This window comes from Cervus canadensis, chromosome X (genome assembly GCF_019320065.1).
Source record: "Cervus canadensis isolate Bull #8, Minnesota chromosome X, ASM1932006v1, whole genome shotgun sequence".
Lineage (NCBI taxonomy): Eukaryota > Metazoa > Chordata > Mammalia > Artiodactyla > Cervidae > Cervus > Cervus canadensis.
Genome location: NC_057419.1, coordinates 119,913,428 through 119,939,185, shown reverse-complemented (window position 1 = coordinate 119,939,185; position 25,758 = coordinate 119,913,428). Strand labels below are relative to the sequence as shown.

Here is a 25,758-nt window from a genome sequence, read left to right as displayed (position 1 = left end):
CATTACACGAAAAAGCAAGAGTTCAAGTAGTCAGACAAACCACTGGGGCAGGCAACATGGAGAGCTGCCCAAGGCTTTAGCAACCAAAGTCAAAGCCTCCTTTATCACTGGGGAGCTTCTCCTGTGCTTCCTTCCCAGGGCAAACCCATGTTCAAGCTCACAAATGAATCTTAAGAGTTGCAGAAGACTGGAGGGAAGCAGGAAGTTAAATTGAGAGCGATAAAGAGGTCCTAGGAAACATACATAAAATGTACACATATAAAAAGTTTGTGTTATAAGTCTTCAGTCCTGCCCAGAAGCCCAACAGTTTTTTGCTTGTCTGGTTTCATTTCCCACATTATATTATTCATAGACTGGAATACTTTAAGTCTGATAAAAATCAGATGACTTTCTCACCACCAATAAAGGGAAGAAAGAAATATATGCAGTGAGTTTATGGGGCTGCAAAGGGAAATTCTAGATATTGTGTCTATTAAAACTAGGGGTAAGATTCCATTCAAGATAGAGGAAAGAAGCTGTATGCTGTGGGTGAGAGAAAATAGCAACAAAAGACAACAGAAAATGAACAAACAAGGGGAGAAGAGCTTTGGGTTATGTTGTAACCACCCAGGCCAACACTCTATCCCAAATCCCAAGAAGATCTGAGTTATAGGGGGAGAGGGATGAGAAGATATTAAAAGAGGTGGTGGTCATGGTTTAGTGCTGAGTTGTGTCTGGCTCTTGCAACCCCATGGACTGTTGGCAACCAGGCTCCTGTGTCCATGAGGATTCTCCAGGCAAGAATACTGGAGTTGGTTGCCAGGCCCTCCTTCAGGGAATCTTCCTGATCCAGAGATCAAACCTGGGTCCAGTTTCTTCAAATTGTAGAGGGTACTTACTGGCTTTTAAAAAATTCCAATATGCAAAACAATGAAAGTGCCTGTCCCAAAGTGGGTTCTATTATCCAAATCACAAAATAATTTTACTTTTTCTCAAATATAGACTTTCCCAAGTACATTTAATTAGCTAATCATGTCCATATAAATGGTTTGACAAAAATAAACAGTGTGATTATATTTGTCTATGAACAATATAGCCATGTATGTTGTGTTATATGTGATTTTCAAAATAAATCTGCCCATGAATATTCAATTCTATCATGTATTCTTGGAGAGCCATGACTTAGGTTGGGTTCCCCAAGAAGCTGACCCTGAGATAAGAAATGATACAAGTGGTATATCTGGGGTGGGAGGTGATCCCAGGAAGCACTTGTAGGAAAGTAGGGAAGCATTTCAGAGAGAAAAGGAAGCCAATGTAGAATGAATACTGAGCAGGTTACCACTGTGAGTAACTGGGGCTCAATCCCACTAGGGACCTCAGAAAGATAGTAAGAATACTCCTGAAAGTTATCCCAGCAAAGTGGGAAGGAATTGTGGTATTTATCCACCAACTATTGAGAGCTGCTTCACTAGCTGGGAGAGATGCATTCACTCCCTAGCATAGGTCACATGGGCACCAGCATCAGAAAAAGCATGCAGACAAGTACTCAGCGCTTTCAGTTCAGAGATGTCAGATGGATATATACAGAAATGATGAGTGCCCAGGAGACATGAGTGGGGTCTATCTCTCAGTATAACTGCAACACACACACACCTTTTTCTTTTTTTTTTTTCTTTTTTTTTCATTTATTTTTATTAGTTGGAGGCTAATTACTTTACAATATTGTAGTGGTGTTTGTCATACATTGACATGAATTAGCCATGGAGTTACATGTATTCCCCATCCCAATCCCCCCTCCCACCTCCCTCTCCACCTGATCCCTCTGGGTCTTCCCAGTGCACCAGGCCCGAGCACTTGTCTCATGCATTCAGCCTGGGCTGGTGATCTGTTTCACCCTAGATAATATACATGTTTCGATGCTGTTCTCTTGAAACATCCCACCCTCACCTTCTCCCACAGAGTCCAAACGTCTGTTCTGTACATCTGTGTCTCTTTTTCTGTTTTGCATATAGGGTTAACATTACCACCTTTCTAAATTCCATATATATGTGTTAGTATACGGTAATGGTCTTTATCTTTCTGGCTTACTTCACTCTGTATAATGGGCTCCAGTTTCATCCATCTCATTAGAACTGATTCAAATGAATTCTTTTTAATGGCTGAGTAATATTCCATGGTGTATATGTACCACAGCTTCCTTATCCATTCGTCTGCTGATGGGCATCTAAGTTGCTTCCATGTCCTGGCTATTATAAACAGTGCTGTGATGAACATTGGGGTGCATGTATCACACACACCTTTTTCTAGCTACCTGAAGGATGGAGGAATAAGTTGAATGTCATTTCAAGGCATATTCCAACTGTGTCATTCTTTAATTATATGAAGAAAATATCTAACATTTTTATAATTACTATAATAGTCAAACTTCCCTGGTGGCTCAAATGGTAAAGTGTCTGCCTAAAATGCAGGAGATCCAGGTTCAATCCCGGGGTCGGGAAGATCCTCTGGCAAAGGAAATGGCAACCCACTCCAGTACTCTTGCCTAGAAAATCCCATGGACAGAGGAGCCTGGTAGGCTACAGCCCATGGGGTTACAAAGAGTCAGACATGACTGAGCGACTTCACTTTTCAATTTCCTAATAGACAAATATACATTGCTAGAGACTGAATGTTTTTGCTCCCCCCACCAAAATTCTTCTGTTGAAACCTAACTCCCAAGCTGGTGGTATTAGTAGGTGGGGCATTTGAGAGGTGATAAGGTCATAAGGGGTGAACGCCCTTATAAAAATCACCCCAGAGAGCTCCCTCTCCCCTTTTGCATGTGAGGTTATAGCAAGAGCAGCCATCTATGATTCAGGAAGACAGTACTCATCAGAGAGTGAATCCACCAGCACCTTGAATTTGGACTTCCCAGCCTCATATTGTGAGAAATGTTTCCTATTTAAGCTGCTGAGTCTAAGATATTTTTTGTCACAGCAGCCCAAAAGATCTAATACACACAGATACACACTGATGACAGAACTTGGATGAATGTAAGTTTCAAGAAGGCAAGGACCACTGATGTCTTATTCATTACTGTAACCTCTTGTTCGCCCTGTACCCAGTACTGTGTCTGTCACATAGGAAGCTTTTTGATCTATAGTTGAACAAATGAACAAGTAGGGAATCAAAGTACTCAATTCAGTTCATGTTTACATGTCTCTGGTCTACTAGTTATCTACAATATTTTGCTTATTTGAACAGAAGTCTCCTTTCCAGCAGAGGTCAGCTAATACTCCACAGATCACAATGTTCTGTAAGGGAAAGAGTTCCTCTTAAAGCTAACAAATGACTGTGTTTTACAATAGCATGACAGACAGGGTCTTAACTGATTTGCTAATAGTTCTTCCCTATATATGGTTATTAACTCCAGCTGACTCTTTAGCCATAATGCAGTGTGTGTGTATATCTGTGCCACATACAGGTGTATTTCCATACATATAAATAAACAGGAGCCCATGCAAATAGGTTGACTTTATCTGTATCAATTTACGTTTACGGTACACTCCCAAGTTTTGACAACTGGTTTAGCACAATTTAGCTGCAAGCACTTAAAATATTCTTGAATGTGGGAAGTAATAAAATGCCTTTTCACAAGCTGCAGAAAGACAGTTCACAAGAAAATTAGGACAATTTTGCATAGCAACTTGTGTATTTACATACCAACAATCCATTTAATGAAGAGCACCAAAAATAGCAGATCAAGTAAGTCCAGAAGCTGCAAACACAACACATCCTGCTAAATTCAAAACAATAGAAGTTGAGCAAGCCTGGTCTGTGTTCTAATAGTGGAAAAATTCAATGCTTCTAAAAAAAATCCTGGCTTGCTTTCTTCAAACTAGGAGTAACTGTATGCTGATCACATAGGATGTGGTCCTTATCTCCAAATCTCAGCCATCCTACTGAACTCACTTCTCTTCTGAAGTACTGTCCTGGTCCTGGCAGTGAGTCAATTAGCCATCAGTGACAGAGTGCCCACTGTGAGCTGAACATTGAACTAAACATTATTGAGGGCAGACCAAAGAAACAAGGCTTAGTTCCTGCCCTTGAAGAGTTACAACCCTGTTGCTTAGATAGGACATACCTTTTAAAAATGAACCGTTCAAAATGCTTACAAAGCAGCATCAAGGAGTGCCAATTAAGAATGCAGGCAGGAAGAGTGAAAAGGATTGTGGCTGAAATCTAAACATCCATGAAGTGGCTAGATGGGAAAATGCTTATTGACAAATGTTAAAATAGTTGTGCCAGCAAAGGGATTGCAAATCAGTTGCACCCAATGGAAGCAGTTTGTAGCCCACTTGGTGAGCAAAGTGCATTTTAAAATATGTAATCAAATGCCTACAGGCTCTATCATGACCTATTCATATTACCTCTGGTAGTTCTACATATTTACAGTTACTAGCCTGGCCATTAAAGACACATAAATTTGCTATCCCTGAACTACAGGCACACCTCTAAAGCTGGCAAAATGGTTTAGGATCATGCTACCCAAAGTTGTGGTCCAAGGACCAGCAGCAGCCACACCATCACCTGGGAGCCTGTTAGAAAGGCAGAATTTCATGCTCCACCCCAGACCTGCTGAATCAGAATCTGCATTTTCACAAGATCCAGACTAAAGTTTGAGAACTACTGGTTCAGGATACATGAAAGAAAGCCTTACTTCAGCCAAGAATAGTTATAAATGGAGACTGTGCTACCCACCAAGTGAAAATACAGGGTGAAAATAAAGCCAGCTTCAAAAACATTGAGATCATATGAGCTACATGTAACATACCACATATCATATCATACTGGAAGTGATTCTTAAACGTCAGTGTTCATCAGAATCACCTGAAATGCTTAGATTCCCTAGCTCTACTCTGGTGGAGATCTTGATTGAGGATAGGTAGGATGGAGCCTTTCAAACAAACACAGGTGACACTGAGTGCTATAGTTGGAAGTGTGTCTCCGCCAAACACAATGTTGAAGCCCTAGCCCCCAGTGTGACTATATTTAGACATAGGGCCTTTAGGAGGTAATTATAGTCGAACAGGGATAAAATGTGGAGTTCTAATCCAAGAGGATTAATGGCCTCATAAAAAGAGGAAGAACTCTCCCTCTTGAGTGCTTGGAGGAAAAGCCACATGAGGACAGAGTGGATGTGTATGAGAGAATCCTTGTCAGAGCCTGACCATGCTAAACGTGAGCTCAGACTTCCAGGCTTCAAACCTATAAGTGAAGAAATGTTGAAGCCACCCAATCTATGGAGCTTTGTCACAGCTGCTCCTCAGACCTCACTTTGCCCTGGACAGACCTTCTTACAGCCTGAGTCTCACAAGGAATGGAAACGGCTTCTCAGTATTTTCTCCCCCCAGGGGCCTCTGAGGATCTCAACAAATGATCCCAGGAAAGTGCACCCCTGTGCTGCTCAAAAGAACGGGGTGGGAGAGCATCAGGAGGACAGTTGTTAAGGTCAAAGTGGGGCGGCACAAGGCAAGGCGCTGTGCTGCCAAGGGTGGGACAGGGTTCCCCCAGGCAAGGACAGCAGGGAAGGGGGAGCCAGGCCGCCTGCTCCCCACCCTCCACCTGCACTTGTCAGCTGAGCCTGCATTGGTCTCGCTTTCCACTCCAGAGCCCTGCCTGCTGTGACTCCCAATATTCCATCCCCAAACCTGATTGCTGTGGGGCTTGAATTCATGACTGAGTATAGACGTCTGGCCCGGGGGACTTGGGGGTTCGTCTATCCTGGGCTTCCTGCCTTTTTTCAACCTCAAGTGCACAAATTCTATGTATAAACCCTGGGTCCCCACCCCACCTCAAGTTGCTGCATGTCAGTGCTCCCCAACTCTCCCCTGCACCCCAACCTCAGTGTCTCCACACATCTCTCATCTCCATAGCAACAGACTGGGTTGCATCAGCTGGTGTAAGTAGATCAAGGATTTCCACAGGCAGAAGTGGAGGCAGAGAGACAAACACTGTAGAACACTGCCTTTTTTTGTTGTTGTTCCCAAGCTTTATTTTTTTTCCTTTATTTTTATTAGTTGCAGGCTGATTACTTTACAATATTGTAGTGGGTTTTGCCATACGTTGACAGGAATCAGCCATGGATTTACATGTGTTCCCCATCCCGATCCCCCCTCCCACCTCCCTCCCCATCCCATCCCTCTGGGTCATCCCAGTTGCACCAGCCCTGAGCACTTGTCTCGTGCATCCAACTTGGACTGGCGATCTGTTTCACACTTGATAATATACATGTTTCGATGCTATTCTCTCAGATCATCCCACCCTCGCCTTCTCCCATAGAGTCCAAAAGTCTGTTCTATACATCTGTGTCTCTCTTTCTGTTTTGCATATAGGGTTATCATTACCATCTTTCTAAATTCCATATATATGTGTTAGTATGCTGTATTGGTGTTTACCTTTCTGGCTTACTTCACTCTGTATAATGGGCTCCAGTTTCATTTATCTCATTAGAACCAATTCAAATGTATTCTTTTTAATGGCTGAGTAATATTCCATTGTGTATTGCTTTTCAAACTTTATTAGACATTGGTGTCACCTGGACTGCTGGTTACAATGCAGATTGCAGGGCTCCGATCATTCTGATTCAGTAGGTATAAGGCAAGACCCAAGAATCTACATTTTAACCAGCATTTCAGTTGATTCCAATGTGATCAGAGGACCACACTTCGAGAACCACTAGTTTGAACCACTGCTACAGAATCACAGTCCGTCACAGAGACGAGACGGTATACCTCTGAGCTCTAGTTTAAACAGGAGAGCTGAGCTCTTTCCCTGTGATGGACATGGGTCCATGAACAACCTGTAAAATCTCTCTTAAAACAAAGGATAGAAAGTTCTAGCAGAGAGGCTTGAGGAGGCACTTCATAGACAGCAGCCATTTATTCCACACCTCCAACCTTTTCCCTAACATCTAAAAGCAGAACCTTCTACTGGTCTCCCACAGATAACCTGTTATTTTTCCCTTTCCTACAAATGCAGATGGTGACTGCAGCCATGAAATTAAAAGATGCCTGCTCCTTGGAAGAAAAGCTATGACCACCCTAGACAGCATATTAAAAATCAGAGACATTACTTTGGCAACAAAGTAATAGTCAAAGCTATGGTTTTTCCAGTAGTCATGTATGGATGTGAGTTGGACTATAAAGAAAGCTAAGCACTGAAGAACCAATGCTTTTGAACTGTGGTGTTGGACCACAGTTGAAGAACTGTGGTCTTGCAGTCTCCTTGGACTGCAAGGAGATCCAACCAGTCCATCCTAAAGGAGATCAGTCCTGAATATTCAATGGAAGGACTGATGCTGAAGCTGAAACTCAAATACTTTGGCCACCTGATGTGAAGAACTGACTCCTTGGAAAAGACCCTGATGCTGGGAAAGATTGAAGGCAGGAGGAGAAGGGGATGGCAGAGGATGAGATGGTCAGATGGCATCATCGACTCAATGGGCATGAGTTTGAGTAAGCTCCAGGAGTTGGTGATGGACAGGGAAGCCTGGCGTGCTGCAGTCCATGGGGTCACAAAGAGTCGGACATGACTGAGCAACTGAACTGAACGACAGCCTACCTGAATCTTTACTTTGCCCCAGGCCAGAAAACCTTCACATTGTCACCATTTTTTTTTTCAATTCTGATCATGGTTCTTCCCTGCTTGTGAACCTTATGACAATAGTTCTCAAATTTCTGTGTGCAGTGTGTAGGAAGTTGTTTTTTTTTTTTTTTTTTTAATGCAGATCCTTGAACCTGCTTACCACCCTCTGCCCACAAGCTAGCAGTCACACACAAGCCACTTTTATTTTGAGGATTTAGGGTAGGACCCAGGAATGTGCACTCTAACAAGCTCCACAGGTGATTTTGACACAAACTGCAGACAGACCAATGCTTCTAAATCCACACAGAAACTATCTCAAGAACCATTAGAACATTTAGGGCCTTCAGGAGACACCACTCAGTTTTTAGGACTCCAAGTTCTGTGGGGCCTAAGGAGGGGAGACGTTGGGGACCTGAGAAGCTTCTTAAGTTCCAGAAATGCCTCGTGCTGGCTGGTTCCTGAGCAGAGAACAGTGGGATAAAATACCTGGAAGTGATTATTTCAGCAACCACATCTGAGCACAACCGGAGAGCAGATGGGATTCGAGACTCAGAAGAACTTAGAAGGTAAGGAACTACAGGAAGCAGATCAATGGGTCTCTGAGTAGACTACCTCGGTTCCAGATTTTTGCTCATTGTTTGTTTTGCTTGTTTGTTGCCTTCACGAACTCTCATGACAGTGGAATCCTGAAAAATGACAGCAGGAGAAAAACCACCAAAAGCCTTCGTCGGAAAAGGAATGGCCGGATCTCAGAGATCAGCTGCTTTGGGAGAATTCAAGCATGGGGCGTGCCCCTGGGCTTCCCCCTCCAGCTGCACTTTTAAGTCAGAGGAGAAAGGTTTCAAAAAAGAAAAGACAGGCAAGAAGCGAGGCAGAAAATACACTCAGTGTCTAGGGGATTGGTGGGGGTGGGGGGATTGTGGGGAGAAACAGATGAGGATTTAGAGCAGGGTGTTTTTTTAAATTGAGTAAGGAAATAATTCCACAGCATTAAGTGCCACATCACACCAGAGCCCAAGCAGAGCAGCCCGGCCCAATACCGCATGCCATATGGTGAATTAGAAGCCAAGCGTGCCTGGTGCTCCAGCTAACAGGAAAAGCTACCTTCCTGAAGTTGATAATTTTGCAGACCACCTGGGGTTCTTTCACAGTAGCATCCCTTGGGACCCAAGGCTGCATTATCCTCCCCCACCACCCCCACAAGGACTGGTGGCTGACTCAAGCAAAGGGAGATTTTTTTCCCCCAAAACTACATATTTCAGTGCAGCCAACAATGAGGCAGTCAGCCTGCTTCCAGGGAAGAGTTTGCTCTGATTTCAGTCTTTGAGCCAGTAAAGCTACTTGATGAGAAATAGCCAGTGACAAAACCTAATTTCAGGGTCAGTCATGATGCCCCCACTGATGCTCCGCATTGCAACTATTGAGGATTTTCTAGTGTTACACTTATATAGATGAGGTGTGGATCCTTGAACTGGACTTATCTTTCTATATGTACAGACACACATACACACATCCCATTCTTAAACTCCCTTGTCCCATGTGCCATTAAATCAGGCACACAGGGGAGTGATTGTTAATCTGATATCTGAATCCAGCTTAGTGTATTAATGGGCACCAGTGACTGCAGGATCACATTCAAATATGTCAGGGAAGTGAAATCATCATTAGGAGTCAAACAGGACTGGGTCCCGATTCCAGCCCCATCACCTACAAGCTTCCTGACCTTGAGTGAGTCATTTACCCACTGTGAGCCTCCAGTCTCCCAACAACAAACCTGGGAAATACTGGTATAGATCTCAAAGGGAGGGGTTAGCAGCATTCAACGAGGTAATATAAGCATAGCATCTAGCACAGATCCCATCACAGAGCAAATGTCCCATAATTTGTCATTTTGATATTGCCAATGTCACACCTCTATAGCACTGTAGGCATTTCAGCAAGAAAGTTCTCGGGGCAAATTAAGAAGGACTTCCCTAAGTGGTCCAGTGGTTAAGACTCTGCCCTTCCAGGACAGAGGCTGCTGTTTCGATCCCTGGTCGGGTAGCCAAGATCCCACATACCACGCGACAATGCCAAAGAATACAAACAGAATAGAGACACATTAACAGTGGTCATTCTGGGTGTTAGAGAAGTTAGTCGAGTGCAGTTGAGTTTGGGACCTTGCTGATCTCCAGAACACCCACAACAGAAGTCATCAGAAATCCTGGACCCTGCCTTACTGCTGGCGTGTCCCAGGCCTCTCAGTCCTTGTCTCCCGAGGATTGGTGTCCTCCTCCACGTGACAGACAAGACAATGGGCCTAAAGAAAACACAAAGCAGCATTGCTCTGGCCCTTGGCACTGCTCAGGGGGCCGTTTTTTGGCACTGCGTCCCCACGGGGTGTCTCTGTTCTTCATTTCACATCAGGACCAAATTCAAATTAGGGGTTCATCGACAGGAGGAATTCTGCCATAGAGACTAAAATAATTATGACATGTTTCTTTTATTTTTTTTTTTGTGGGTTTTGTCATACATTGATATGAATCAGCCATAGATTTACACTTATTCCCCATCCCGATCCCCCCTCCCACCTCCCTCTCCACCCGATTCCTCTGGGTCTTCCCAGTGCACCAGGCCCGAGCACTTGTCTCATGCATCCCACCTGGGCTGGTGATCTGTTTCACCATAGATAGTATACATGCTGTTCTTTTCTTTTAAAGGTGATTTTTACTTAATAAACTGTCTGTTGGGGATAAACTGGTGCCATAAAACATGTCCTTTATAGTTTAATCAGTAAGTTTAAAGGTCCAAGGCAATATCTGTGCTTAGGTAACTGTTATACTCATGGCAGAGGATACGTTTTTAACATGTCAGACTACATGTAGAGCTGCCAATTAAATGTCCACTCTGCACAGTGAGGAAGTGCCCTAAACCTGGTCTATCAAAGTGATTCTCTGGGGACGACTAGTGTAATATTAATATAAGATATCTACATGGGCAATGTGAATAAGCAAACTGTAAGTGTACAAGGACCAAAATTAAAGAGGGAATCAGAAGGGATCTATCTGCTAGAGAGAAGACACTGCACCCTCCACATGAAGCAATCAATAGCCCTTTCAGGCAAAGCCTGGGTGTCACCAGGGGCAGAGAGGCCTAAGCAATCTACTAATTATTCTTCAGTGGGGGCCCTCTGAAGCTTACATTTACCCCACCATCCTCACTCTAACATTGGGTTGCTGATCATAATTAAATTAATCTGGTCAATTAAATAATAGTAATGAGAGAGGAGGTGTTTCCCAGGTGGCTCAGTGGTAAAGAATCTGCCTACCAATGCAAGAGACACAGGAGATGCACATTCAGTCCCCTGGGTGGGGAAGATCCCCTGGAGGAGGAAATGGCAACCAACTCCAGTATTCTTGCCAGGACAATCCCATAGACTGAGAAGCCTGGTGAGCTACATTCCATGGGGTCACAAAGAGTCAGACATGACTGAGCAACTGAGCATGCATGCACACAATGAAAGAGGAGGCAACAATCCAGTTTCATTTAGTTTTACCATAACTAGGAGCCACTGTCCCCACAGCCACGACACCTAGGATCCTGGGATAATAAATGCAAAGAAAATCCAAGAACTGAGACTGACCTAGAAAAATCTAACAGTGTTATTGACACATGGCCAACTCCACATCATAAATGTTAATGTTTGTGCTTCAAGCCTGTTTCAAGCAGAGAAGCTTTCATAAAGTTTTTATAAGCCCCATTTCCCCTGTCCCCTTCCATTTAATATGACCCCTTCACAGAAACAATAGGCATATGACCCAGGGGTGGTGGTAGAGGAAATATCAGAAGTGATGGTATAAATTTGCTGACTTAACAAGTTTCCATTTTTGCCCCTGTCTCTGATACCACCTTTTCCAGTGTCTTATCTCATCCACTAACAGACTCAGTCATGACAGGACTCCTTGTCACCACGCAAAATCTCAAAACTCCTAAATTCCAGATGCTTATGTACCACATAGGAAAAATATCAATTTTTGTCTTTTTCCACCTTTACCCTTATTTACAGGGAGGTAGTAGTTGGGTCCAAGTCATGAGTGTGTGACATATGAGCTTCTGCTCAATTAGATGAGGAAGAAAGGAACAAAGGCATGCCGTAGATGGATGGTCATCCAAAGCCTTTCAGATAAATCAGGATTATGGTAGCAAATGAGTTGAGGCAAAGTTTAAAAGGTTTCTGCACCACCACCACCCAATTTCACTGGTAACTCTACCTTACTGTTAGACTTACTATTCATAACAGTAGAATTATTCATTATGATGATGATTATATAGTGGTGGTCTTTGGAATCACACACCTGAGCTTCTGCTTGCAAACTGCTCAGTAAAAGAACGGTGGGTGTTCTAGGAAAAGGACGAAAGGATAGTGGTGCAGGCCTTCTACTCTCTATCAAAAAGGCCCCAATGTGGCACCTGTCCAAAGATTAAAAAGGCTGGGGGTGCCCTAATCTGTGTGTATCTCATCAGGCATCTTGTAGGCCATATCTGCTACCTAGCCTCAGAAGCAAATGCCAACTGAAAATCTTTGCCTATGTTTATTTTGCCCAATTTTGTTATTTTGTGATGTCAGCAGCCAGGTCCACCTTGCACATCTCACTGTCACTGCCCCCCCCACCCCTTTTTTTGGCCATGCCACACAGCTTGCTAGATCTTAGTTCCTCCACCAGGAATTGAACCTGGGACCGCCACAGTGAAAGTAGAGAGTCCTAACCACTGGATCACCAGGAAATTCCCTAGCACTGCATCTTAGACTCTTATTAAAAGATCTATAAGCACCATGGGTGATGGGGCCTCAGCCATCATGTCATGAGCTGGCTGAGGGCTGTTTTGCTAGCTTCAATTCTTGCTATAAAGTTTTCCATATGAGCTTTCAGCACAGAGACAAACAAAAGCAAGACTCACCTGCAGCTGTAGAACTGATAGTCCCCCAACAACTGAAAACTAGTGCACAGTTGGCAGAGGCTTCATCTTTAGCTTTGGCAACACACAGTGCCCTGATTACAACCCCAAACTATTCAGAGGCTCAGCTACCCAAGAAAAGGAAGCACACTAAGACAGCTCGTCTTACAGACTTTCCCTGCATTGCAATCTCTGGGTCCATGATCACAGATGAATCCAGGGCCTGTTTTTATCCCCACCCCCACCCCCAGGCCCAAGAGGAGACAGTGGTATCCATCAGGAATCTAGAAGCTATTAATCTCAGGACTTTCCTTTCAGCCTGAAGAATGCCCCTTCACTGGTTCCTGTTATTAATGTATAGAGCTGATTCAAAGCACACTGCTTCCGTGCCAAGATTTCACTTTTGGATTTCTTTATCTTTTCCAGCCTGCTCTGTGCTGCACATCAGATGACCTGGTATGGGGAGGGGTAGAGCTAAGGGGAAGGATGAAGAAAGAAAGAAGAATCAATGTTGTTGGGTTGGTTTCTTTTTTGTAGCTAGAGCCTGCCTTGTGACACATACAGAGCTCCCTCCAACCTGTGCCAGAATTTGAAATTTACAACACCATTCATCCTTTTGACTTCATTTCAATGTGACAACGATGCATGGGGCACTGACTTAAAGTAAGGTCCTGCGGAGTTCCCCGGTTGTCTAGTGGTTAGAATTCCAGGTTTTCACTGCCATAGCCTGGGTTCAATCCCTGGTTAGGGGACTGATATCCTGCAAGCTATGTGGTGTGCCAAAAAAAAAAAAAAGTAAGATCCTGTGGTAGACTGCAGAGGATGTGGTCCCCAGGCTTTAAGAAGATTCTGGTATGGAGGGAAAATGAACAGGAGACAAAACTAACTAGGAAATACAGGAGAATGCAGTATACTCTAGTAAACAGAGGGAAATCAAAGATAGGGGAGTACAGACAACTTGTGGGAGAGCCCTAGGATTTCAGAGCATGGCTAAGGGCAGAGCAATGCAGAGCGGGAGGGAAAGCAACAGCACAGGGCTCCCATAGCCCTTCCTGAGCTCCTTCTCCAAATGGTAAGGCTCCAAATATGTTCAACATGACTCCCAGCCTAGCCTTACACAGGATTGGAATAGGCACTCACCTGGTCCTATGATTTAGGAGCTAAGAACACCTCCCCACCTCAAGTCTATGCCTGCAAAGGAACCATATAAACCAAAAGATGATATATAAACGTGGAGATCACTCCTCCTGACATGCATTCCTCCAGAAGAGGGGAAAATGTAAAAGTCATCACCCACAGTGCCAAGAAGATCCTGATTAAACCCAGGGGTGCCAGGTCCCCAGGGAGGAGTTGAGAGGGAGGAGGAGGAGAAAGGAAAAGGGGTGAGGGGAGCATCAGTTGGACCAGACTCTGCCAAATCAGCTCAGCACAGTGCTGATCAGGGACAGCCTTAGCTTTGACTCCTAACTCCACCACCTAATCCTGGACAAGTGACTTAACCTTTGTGGGTATCCATTGCCTTGCCTGTGCCATGGTGGTAACCATGACATTGCTTATGCAGTGCTGCACAACAGCACATGCTCAGAAAAACTCCACAGTTCTGTTGACAGATGGCCCTGACAGTGAAGAGAAACATGAATGAGGGAAAAAATGACGGCTGTACGCCTTGTAGGGACTCCCCGATAAAGGGGAAGGCTGTAAAGGGAAGAAATATAAGCTTGTCTCTCAGAGCATAGAAGTTGGTTGTAAAAACTTCCGGAGGAGAATTCCAGCAGGAGGTTGGGCCTGTGGGGTAGAAAGAAGCCTGAATGGGAGTAGCTGAGGTGCATCTGACAGGAAGAGGCCTCATGGGAGTCATCAGGGCCATCCTAGGGGCCAGTAAGGTATACCCCCTTCCCCTGGGTATTTGTCAGAGAGAAGCACAGAGGGTGGAACTTTCAGGAATCCTATAATGAATAGTAACAAAGGGAGGTTATTGTGTGTGTGTCTATATAGTGGGTGTTGGTTAGGCTACAGGGACGAAGCCTGTGGTTACAGGTTCTAGTGATCATTTTAAGACTTATAGCCAGATGGAAGGGCTTCCCTGGTAGTTCAGTGGTAAAGAACTAGCCTGCAAATGAAGGTGACATAGGAGACACAGGTTCGATCCCTGGATCGGGAAGATCCCCTGGAAAAGAAAATGGCAACCCACTCCAGTATTCTTGCCTGGAGAATTCCAATGGACAGAGGAGCCTGGACAAGGGCTATAGTCTTTGGAGTCACAAAGAGTTGGACACAACTTAGTGACTAAAGAACAAGTCAGATGGAAAAAGCAGGAAGTCTGTGGAGGGTAAGAGGGGTGGAATCTCTATTTGCCTGCACCCCAAGCAAGACACTGGCTTCCCTACCTACCCCTTACCTTACCTTACCTATCCCTTTGAATTTCTCTCACTTTATTTTTTTTGGTAATGCAGATTTTGGTTACTTGGGACCGTGGTGTGAATGTCTTTATATGGAGGTTTCATGCAACCTCACACCCTTCAATTCCCAAATGAGATGACTTGTGTGGCGGAATCTGTGTGAATGGCACCATAAAAGTCAAAACCAAAAGTTGCAACTAGAAGCTTCAAGGAAGAGAGTCTTTTGAAGCAAGCAAACCAAACCCCACAGGGGGTCTGTACAGAAAGTCGGTGGATCTGGAGCAGTTAGGGGAAAATAGAACAGCTCCTCTGGGGTGGAGCCGTCCATGGCTGATGCCTGATGCACGGGAAGGAGGCAAGACCGGAATTTCTGGCAACAAGGTATGACAATGCCCCTAGATGAACCCTGAATTTGCTGCCTCTGGAGAGAACTCTTTGGTCTCAGAAGGAAGGGGTCCAGGGAATACAGGCCTCACTTGAATAATAGAAACATCCCTCCTATTTTCTCAGGGAGAACAACAGAAAGCATCTGTTCTGCTACCTGGCTTCTTTTCCTTCTGTACTTACCATTCCATGTTCACAGTCTCACTCATAGTTGAGAGATAAGCTTTACAGTATGTACATAATACAAGCCCACAGCTCTTCGATTTCTAGAACATTCTCTGGCCATGCATATTACAAAGATGAAAGATCCCATGTCTTTTTGATCAACTATTTTGAGAGCTGTTTCATCAAGATTAAATCCCGGGAATTCCCTGGTGGTCCACTGGTTAAGACTCCACACTCCCAATGCTGGTTGGGGAACTAGATGCCACATGCTGCAACTAAAGATTCTGCATACCACAATTAACCATCACACACGTTGCACCTAAGACCCAGAGCAGCCAAATATATTTTACTCATGGAAAAATAAAAAGAAAATCCCAATTATTTAGTCTTGCCATAGTCTGATTTTCACTTGTTTTGTGACTCTTGCAAGATATTCAAATGATCACATGTGGAAATGTGGCAAGGAAGACACCATGGTCCAAGCACCCAGAAGGAAGCAGGGAGGAGACAGACAAGAAGACAAAAAGGAACAAAGAGAGTAGGGGCACAATGTGGTGGGAGGGATGGAAGGGGGAGAGAAAGATTCAGGGAGATAAGCTTTAGCAGATCCATGCATACAGTTCCCTAAGCCAGCAGGGTCAATTTGGAATTGATCAGGAAGACAGAAAGTTTGAATGCATTCTATACTTGTTTCTACTCCCCACCAGCAGTATATGTTTTGATGATTGGTCTTTTGGCACAAGCCTAGAAAATGCGTAACTGTGAAGACAGAAAGCACTGCACATATTAAACAGTGGTTGGTGCAGCACACATTTAGCATAGCTCCCAGTGATCTGCAATTTTTGCTCCATTTCAACCCATTAGACTGCTAGATAATGGGCATCGGAGCCGGAATGTCCAGGTTGGGGCAGAATACACCCCCTGGAATTTTTTTTTTTTTCTGAATCTCTATTTATCAAGTTCCCTGACTGATGTGAAAATCCATACAGCAGAGTCGGCATCAACTTTTTTTTTTTCCTTTCAAAGAAGAATACTCTTTTTTTCAGGTAGTTCATCCTTGAGGCTGCAGACTGAACACAAGCTTTTTTTTTTTTTTTTTCCTCTTAAGTCTAAGCATTAATTAGAGAGATAAAGAAATGTATCTCCCTTTGTTCAGAAGGAGAGTTCTATTGAGCCTTTGACAATGAAGCTGCTTAAGGGACAGCCTGAGTTGCTCTTTCTGCACAGAGCTTCTGTAGAAGGAAGATAAAGAGCTCGCTCATGGAGGACTCTGGCTTTGTGCCATCTTCTTGCTGCTTCCTCTGGACTCCAGTGGAAAGCAGAGTCCGAAAAGTAAATAAAAGGTCTGCCAAGGCCAAGATAAAGCCTGTGACTTGAAGTCACAAACCAGAATGCTCCATCGGGGCACCTAATTGCCTCAGAAAGCCTTTGTGAGCTCGTGTTCTCATTTTAGACCCTGCTGCTCTCCCCGAGCATCAGCTGAGAGATTATGGTGAGCTCACAAAAAGACAGGCCACTCAGGAACACAGCCAAGATAGGTTTCTCATAGGCACAGAAGGCTCCTTGAAGCCATACCACTAGTCTATCAGGGACCTCTAGGGGTGAGGGTCTGTTTTGCTCATCTGTACAAGTTTCCTTTTACAAAGGCCCTTGGTAACAGAGGGGAGCAGTAAACATCAGCACCCTCAAGGTCCCTCCATTGGAGGTTGAATACAGGGCTTGGGGAGCCCACCCCAGGTTGTAATCCCAGGTTCTGTTCCTGAACAAATTGGCCAGTTCCCTCTGCTACAGCCCTGGGCTGCCCTTAGGGCATTCTCACACCTCTTACTGGATTCCACTTCTCAAAACCTTTTCTTTTTTCTTTTGTTGGGGGGGGGCGGGATATAAGAGAAACTTTTTTAATTGTTTATTTATGTATTTTCACCACACTGCCTGGTATGCAAGATCTTAGTTCCCAGACTAGGAATCAAACCCGTGCCCACTTCAGGGGAAGTGCAGATTAACCACTGGGCCACTAGGGAAGTCCCAAGGGAAGCTTTTAATTGAGGCATAATATATAGAGAGGATAATGTGCAAGTCATAGGCATCCAGCCAGGTGAATTTTCACAAACTAAACACCTCCATGTAACCGACACACAGATAAAAAACGGAAACATTGCTAGCAACTCAGAAACACCCCAGCTCCCCTGTAGTCAGCTATCACCCAAAGTTATGACTATGCTGACTTTTGCCAGCACAGATTAGTTTCATGTTTTGGTATTTGATTCACAAAACTAAGATCATGGCATCTGGTCCCATCACTTCTTGTGAAATAGATGGGGAAACAGTGGAAGCAGTGTCAGACTATTTTTTGGGGCTCCAAAATCACTGCAGATGGTGACTGCAGCCATGAAATTAAAAGATATTTATTTCTTGGAAGGAAAGTTATGACCAACCTAGATAGCATATTAAAAAGCAGAGACATTACTTTGCCAACAAAGGTCCGTCTAGTCAAGGCTATGGTTTTTCCAGTGGTCATGTATGGATGTGAGAGTTGGGCTGTGAAGAAAGCTGAGCACTGAAAAATTGATGCTTTTGAACTGTGGTGTTGGAGAAGACTCTTGAGAGTCCCTTGGACCCGCAAGGAGATCCAACCAGTCTATCCTAAAGGAGATCAGTCCTGGGTGTTCATTGGAAGGACTGATGCTGAAGCTGAAACTCCAGTACTTTGGCCACCTCATGCGAAGAGTTGACTCATTGGAAAAGACCCTGATGCTGGGAGGGGTCGGGGGCAGGAGGAGAAGGGGACGACAGAGGATGAGATGGCTGGATGGCATCTCCAACTTGATGGACAGGAGTTTGAGTAAACTCCAGGAGCTGGTGATGGACAGGGAGGCCATTCATGGGGTTGCAAAGAGTCGGACACGACTAAGCGACTGAACTGAACTCTCCTGTATGCCCTCCTGGGTCTAGTTTCTTTTGCTCACTATTACATCATAACTGCTAATTCAAATGATTGAATACAGTTTTAGAATCTTCCTTCTCATTTCTGTTAATTGTATATTCATCAAACCCAGATCTCCCACATTGCAGGCCGATTCTTTACCAGCTGAGCCACAAGGGAAGCCCATATATTATTCATTCGAAGTAATACTAACTTACTGGTCCATTCCACTGCTGAGAGGAATTTGGGTAGTTTCCCAATTTTCAGCTGTCAACGAGAGTTGCTATGAACATTGTAGCATGAGTATTTTGAGGAACATACGTAAGTTCTCATGGACTTTCGCTTCCCACTTCTGCCAAGCTCAAATCTGGATTCAAATCTGGATTCTAAATCTCACTAAACAGCAGCAAATAGGTCTGATGAATTATTGTGATTTTTTAACATGAGATGTGGCCATCAGGCCTTAGAGTGGACCCCAAGTTCCCACCCTATATAATACCCTCCCACTGAGTGTGGGTGAGACCCCCGATTTGTTTCTAAGTAACAGAATACAGCAAAGTCTGTCACACTTAGGATTAGGCTACATTATAGTTACAGGCACTGGTAGCTCCATCAGCAGAGAATCTGCCTGCAGGGCAGGAGATCTGGGTTCGATCTCTGGGTCTGGAAGATCTCCTGGAGAAGGAAATCGCTACCCACTCCAGTATTCTTGCCTGGAGAATTCCATGGACAGAGGAGCCTGGCAGGCTATAATCTATGGGGTCACAAAGAGTTGGACACAACCTAGCAACATTATAGCTATACAGCAATGGGGACCGAATATCACTCCTGGGATCCAACATACACATACCCACACGGACATGTACAAAAGTCCGACTGAGAGGGCCATGTGATGAGCAACTACAGATGGGCTCCAGCTGCTGAAAGCAGCCTCTGGTTTATACCCAAGAGGGCATAGAGTTCAATGTCTATCAGATACCAGCAAGAAAATGGAAACCCAAATTCCACAGCTGCAAGCTGAAGTCTACCAACAAAACAAACAATAGTCTTAGAAATGGTGTCTCCCAGTCAGGATTTCAGATGAGAACACAGCTGGCCTTTATTACAGCCTCATGAGACACTTGGCAGAACTACTGAAGCCATGCCCAAACTTGTGACCTGTAGAAACTGTGATAAGAAATGTGTGCTGTTTTAAGTCATGAGCTCTGTGGTAATTCGTTACACAGTATAGAGGTTTCCTATCACTGCTGTAACGTATCACCACAAACAGTGATTTAAAACACACATTATCCTGACAACTCAGAAGGTAGAAATCCTAAATCAAGGTGCTGGCAGGACTTCATTTCTTATGAAAGTCCTAGGGGAGAAGCAGTACCCTTGTTTTTTGCCAGCTTCCAGTGGCCACTTGCATTCCTTGGCTCATGGCCCTTTTCTCCACTTTTCAAGTCTCTGATCTTTACTTCTTTCATCACATCTCCTACTCTGACTCAGACCTTCCCACCTTTGTCTTATCCAGATCCTTGTGGTTCCCCTGGGCCTACCAAAATAAACTGGAATTACCTCCTCAAAATCCTTAATCATATCTTCAAAGTCCCTTTCACTGTGACAGGTAATGTGTTCATAGATTCTGGGTGTTAGGATATTAACATTTTTGGGGTCCATTATTCTACCTGCCACTTGCTTCAATAGAAAACTAATACACTAAGTAGGGGAATCAGTTTTCTCCCATAATGTTCATCCCATTACAGCAACAAACCCTCCCCTATACCCCCTATTCTCTGAAAAGTAAAAGTCGCTCAGTCATGTCTGATTCTTTGGGATCCCATGGACTAAACAATCCATGGAATCCCCCAGGCCAGAACACTGGAGTGGGTAGACTTTTCCATCTCCAAGGGATCTTCCCAACCCAGGGATTGAACCCAGGTCTCCCACTAGGTTCACATATTATTTCAACAAGTCACTTAACACCTTCTCTGAGTTCATTCTGGTGGATCACTAGTAGATTAAAAGCACATACTATTGAAAAAGCCTAAAAGTCTCTCTTTTTCCAGTTTTCATGAGGTGGAGAGTGTATTTACATGGGAGCATAGCTGAGCATAACTGCTTCCCAGGTGGCACTAGTGGTAAAGGACCTGCCTGCCAATTCAGGAAACATAAGAGCCTTGGGTTCGATCCCTGGGTTGGGAAGATCCCTGGAGGAGGAAATGGCAACCCACTCCAGTATTCTTGCCAGGAGAATCAACAGAGAAGCCTGGTGGGCTACAGTCCATGTGGTTGCAAAGAGTCAGACATGACTGAAATGATTTAATGGGCATAACTGAGAAAGTGTCTTTCTTTTTATAGGCCAATGTTTTTGTTTTTTAATTTAGACAAGATAGAAAAGTGTGCTGACTGTTCTTAATATACAGTAACCTAGATGTATCAACTAAAAACTAAGTTTGGCTGTAATTTGGACCCCAAAAACACCTGTGGTTCATACTAAATAGTTCATTTATTTGTCACATGAAAATCTGGAGATGGGCAATCTAAAACTCACTGTGGCTGTAATCCATCAAGTCCTCCACCACCTCACATTTATCCAGGAATTGAAAGAGGATGAGAGGAAGAAGAAAGACAGTAAAGAGAACATGCCAAGTTTCTTTTAAGAAAGGTTCCCCCAAACTGCCATGTAGTTCTACTGTCATCCCATTGGCCTTATATAACCAATCCAACAATATAGTTCTTTTTGTGAATAGTCATAAGTCCAAAACTTAAACTACAGTCACTCAGTCGTGTCTAACTCTTTGCAACAAGGACTATACAGTCCATGGAATTCTCCAGGCCACAATACTGGAGTGGGTAGCCGTTCCCTTCTCCAAGGGATCTTCCCAACCCAGGGATCACACCCAGGTCTCCCACATTGCAGGCAGGTTCTTTACAAGCTGAGCCACAAGGGAAGCAAAAGTCCAACAAGAAGGTAGTGATCCTAATACTGAGTATAGAATGAAAATTGGAGATAACGCTGCCTCTATGGAAAAGTCAAAGATATGATTTCAACCTGATGACTTCAAGTAGCCACACTGGAAGCTGAGGGCTTTGGGAAGACCATTACTGTTATAAAAGACTTAAATTGAAATGACTTACTTGAAATTTGAGCATACACATATATTTCTTGGATGTTCAAAAACATCCTAGTCTTCTGTTCCTTTCCCTCACATCACATTAGTCACTAAGTTCTTTTGATTCTATCTTCTTTATATTAATTTCATTGTTTTCCATTGCCAGTACCATAGTAGAACCTCATCAGCTACAATATGGATTATTACAATAACATGTAGGAGGTTAGCAGAGACCTTGCTTTTTATTCTCCTGTCCTCTTCCACACCATACCATGCATGCTCAGTCACTGTCATGTCCAACTCTTTGAGACCCCATGGACTGTAGCCCACCAGGCTCCTCAGTCCATGGGATTTTCCAGGCAATAATACTGGAGTGAGTTGTCATTCTCTTCTCCAGGGGATCTTCCCGACCCAGGAATTGAACCTAGGTCTCCTGCATTGCAGGCAGATTCTTTACCATCTGAGCCACCTGGGAAGCCCCCCATACCATACCATATACCACAAATATACATACTGATCAGCTGGCTGAATTTACACAAACTTACCCATTACACTGCTCAGAATTATTTTGCCATGTTTGAATTGGATGAATACTTCCCAAATGGGTCATGTCAGATAGCCTTACAGACTTATTTCTCTCATAACCATCCATTGCTCTTTCCTTTGTTTCATGAAGGTAATCACATCTGGACCCCTATGAACAGAATTCAGACTTTCTACCCCTCCTGAGTAAAGGTTATGATCCATCCCTAAAGGTCATTAACCCTGAAACCAAGCCTAGATTTTTATGTGTGCAACAATCATTATTTATTCCTCATCCCCAGGTGCCTTCTTTGGGACTGACAGAACCCTACTAGTAGTCAGTGTCAGGAAAATGGAAAATGATGCCAGATGAAAATCTAGATCTAAACAAAGGAAAAAAAAACAATGAAAATGTAACTATCTGGGTAGACATATGGAATATTTTTTATTTTAAAAAATCTCTAAGTTAGGTTAAAAAATCTCTTTAAAATATAGTACCTTATTTTAATAGTCCGTTATAAGTTTATATCATGTGTGAAAGTAAAATGTATGACAATGAAAGCACAAAGGTTGGGATGGGAGAAATCGAAGTAAACTATTATAAAGTTCTCATACTATACATGAAGTAGTATAACTTGAAGGTAGACTCTGATTAAAGACATGTACTCTAAACCCTAAAGCAACCACAAAAATAAAACAGAAATATAGCTAATAAGCTAACAAAGGAAATGAATATAATTGTAAAAATATTCAATTCATCCAAAACAATGCAGACAAAGAGGAAATGGGAACAGAGAACAGATAGGACAAATGGAAAATAGATAGCAAGATGACAGATTTGAAGCTAACCACATCAATATTCACATTATGTGTAAATGGTGTAAATACCTGAATTAGAAGGGAAAGATTGTCAGATTGAACACAAAAGCAAGATCCAACTATATGCCGCCTATCAGAAACACATTTCATATCTAAATAAGTTAGAAGTAAAAGGATACAAATATGTATATATGTGTGTTAGTCATTCAGTCATGTCCGACTCTGTGACTCCATGGACTGTAGCCCGCCAGGCTCCTTTGTTCATGGGATTCTCTAGGCAGGAATATTGAAGTGGGTTGCCATTCCTTTCTCCAGGGGAACTTCCTGACCCAGGGATTGAACTTGGGTTTCCCGCATGGCAGGCGGATTCTTTACCATCTGCACCACCAGGGAAGCCCATGGATGGAAATATATAATGTTCAGTAGGTTAGATGTGTTAAGTGCATTTGACTTGGCATTGTCAATTTAGAGTGGGTTTATTGGGATATAACCCTATCATAGGCTGAGGATGATCTGTATGTGAAACAGACTGAAAGAAATGCAGAGACAGAGACAAATCCACAATTGTAGCTGAAGATTCCAACACCTCTCTCGTGCAACAATTGATAGAGCAAGTAGGTAGATAATTAACATATATTTTAACACTGCCAACCAATTTCAACAAGCTGCTATTTATAGAGCACGCCACTCAACAGGCAAATACAAATTCTTTTCACATGCATGTGGAACAGTTACCAAGACAGATCACATTAAGGACCATAAAACAAGTCTTTGACAGGCTAGCAGCATCTGTGTTTGCTGGTGTGTTAGGAGACTTTGACCTCTGCACTGAGTGGATTCTTTACCAGCTGAGCCACAAGAAAGGACCAAGAATACAGGACAAGATCAACTTTACACCTGGGCTGCAGTTCGTCAACCCACACACTCACTGGATTATATCCAAGGGCAGTTTCCCAAGAGAGTCCCAGCTGCTTAGCCACCATCTAAACCTCCTGATAAAGAACACAGGCCTAAGGATGCTGACACAAGAAGTGTGCGACATGGTCTGAGGGTCAGGCCACTGTTATCCAGTGGCTGGAGCAGACCATCGAGGATCTGAAGACCAGGACAGCTAAGCTGGAGAAGCAATACCCCGCTCTAGAGGCAAGTCTGGAAGCCCTCAGGTGGGACAAAAATGATGTCGGATATAAATGGATTGTACAGGCTGAGTCCATCCAGATGTCCCCAATGGAAGAGGGTGGTGCGCTGGCACCTCCTCCTGGGAGGACCCTGCCGGTGGGCCCCCCACCCCTGACTGCACATGGAGAAATTAGTGGGGCTGCCCATGCCTTCAGGACCTCAGACCAAGTTCTGCTCAGAAATCTCTTTGGTCATGTCTCCAAGGCGAATATCAATTCAGCTTGATGCACACCCGTCCCTCCAGCCTCCACCACCTGCATCCCTCCCCTGGTCTGACAGTCACGGACAGGCCAGGTCCCAGCCTTCCCATCCTCCTCTTCATACTAGGTTTGAAACCAGCCATGAGCACTCTGCTTTCCCCTCCTCTAGAAACGGCTGTGACATCCCCATTGCACCACCTCTGCCTCCAGAGAACTCCCCTCTGATGTCTGGCCTGGGTGCCGAGGCTTCCCCAGCACCCCTGACCCCCGGTGCACCTGGGCCTGCACTGCCCAGCCCAGCAGGCCTCTCACCTCCTCCTTCTCTAGGTCCAGAGATGCTGCCACCCCCTCCTCCACCTTTGCCTGGAGTGGGAATTCTTCCCGCCCCCCCTCTTCCCACCATGGGAATAATTCCTCCCCCACCTCTTCCCAGGGTAAGAATTCCTCCCATCCCCCCTCTCCCCAGAGTAGGAATTCCTCCCGCCATCCCCCCTCTTCCCAGGGTGGGAATTCCTCCCGCCCCCTCCTCTTCCAGGGATGGGAACACCCCCCACCCCCCTCTTCCCGGGATGGGAATTCCTCCCGCCCCCCTTCTTCCCAGGGTGGGAATTCCTCCCACCCCTCCTCTTCCTGGGGTGGGAATTCCTCCCGCCCCCCCCTCTTCACGAGGCGGGAATTCATCCTGTCACCCCTCTTCCCAGGTTGGGAATTCCTCCTCCCTCTCCTCTTCCAGGGGTGGGAATACCCCCTACCACCGTCTTCCCAGAGTGGGAATTCCTCCTCCCCCACCTCTTCCCAGTGAAGGAATACCTCCTGCCCCACCTTCTCCTCCTCCTCCAGGTGTGGGGATTCCACCTCCTCTAACCCCTCCCCCGCCACCGGCTCCTGGATCAGGCCTTCCTCTCCCACGACAAGTTGGAACTAGCACTTTACTGACACCTCAGGTGTGTGACTTTCTTCCTCCTCCATTGCCTCGTGGCTTGTTTGGATTTGGGATGAACCAGGAAAAAGGGAGTAGGAAGCAGCCAGTAGAGCCCTGTCAGCTGATGAAGCCTCTATTTTGGACAAGAATTCAGCTGCACAGTAGAAGAGACTCCAGCGCTTCACTTATTTGGGAAAAAAATGAAGAGCCATCCATAAATTTTCATGAATTTGAGGAATTGTTTTCTAAATCTACTGTCAAGGAAAGGAAGAAACCCATTTCTGACACCATCACAAAGACCAAGGCTAAGCAAAAAGCAAAAATAAGCATGAAAACCTGACCAATGAAAAGCAGAACAAAAATGAGTCACTGCAGCTGCTTCCACAGAATTCAGCTGGCCTGAGGGCAGGAAGGAAAGTCATCATTTTGATCACGTTTCTTCTTGGCTTCTTGCATAATCTTTATGTTTTCCAGTTTACTGATTGTTGAATTCTACACTGTATTCATATAAAAATGCAAAAGCAGTAGGTCAGTGGAGAATGTGACACCTTTTCTTTTTGTAAAAGTTTATGGTATTTTACCAATAGACCAAAACAGCATGTGTAAG

At 44.3% G+C, this 25,758-nt stretch overlaps 1 pseudogene; it reads left to right on the top strand.

The window, feature by feature from the left end:
• LOC122435713 overlaps positions 1-25,031 on the top strand; it is a 35,636-nt pseudogene extending 10,605 nt beyond the window's left edge.
• Positions 25,032-25,758: the final 727 nt, after the last annotated feature.